This window comes from Eutrigla gurnardus (assembly GCF_963514095.1).
Source record: "Eutrigla gurnardus genome assembly, chromosome: 23".
Lineage (NCBI taxonomy): Eukaryota > Metazoa > Chordata > Actinopteri > Perciformes > Triglidae > Eutrigla > Eutrigla gurnardus.
The window spans coordinates 2,937,913-2,938,578 of record NC_139934.1 but is presented as its reverse complement, the minus strand read 5'-3'; positions in this window follow the sequence as shown (position 1 = coordinate 2,938,578).

Genomic DNA, 666 nt, shown 5'->3' with positions numbered 1-666 from the left:
CCGTCGGTGGCACCTGTAGTCTTGATCCAGAGGGAAGGTGCCTGCGGTGTTTCCCCGCGTCCCATTCATTGTCTATGTGAAAAGCCGTGCAATGCATTCTGGTGGCGTCGCGGCGAATGTCGAGAGACGGCGCGCGAGTTGGCCGCTCCTCATTTGCCTAAAGTATAAGTCGAATCTACTTTATGCTAATCAGAGGCGCCGGGCTCGACTCGCCGCCTCGCGAACGCTCGCAAAAAGTTGTTGTTTAAAGGAGAGCGCCTGTCAATCATCCTCTAGTGGCAGCCCACCAAGCGTGCAATACTGGGAAGCGGCGCGCCCACACGCGTTTAAAATCGATTTGTGAACGGCAAATTCACCTTCAAAAGACTGCCAGATGGTTCAGTCGATAAGACCAAAGTCATCTGCGCGTACTGTGGGTATGAAATGAGCTACCATAGAAATACGTCCAGTCTGAGATATCACTTGCAAGCCAATGCACTTATATCCTAACTGTACTTATCTCCTGTTACACTATCTCCTGTGACATGTTCACTTTAATTGTTTGTGATATATTCTTATAACCCTGTTTTGATCCCATGTTTTGGTAAGGGGATATTTGAAGTGTTAAATAAACATTTTCATAAATCAAGTATATTTGCCCTTATGTTGTTAAAAGTATTAAGAATA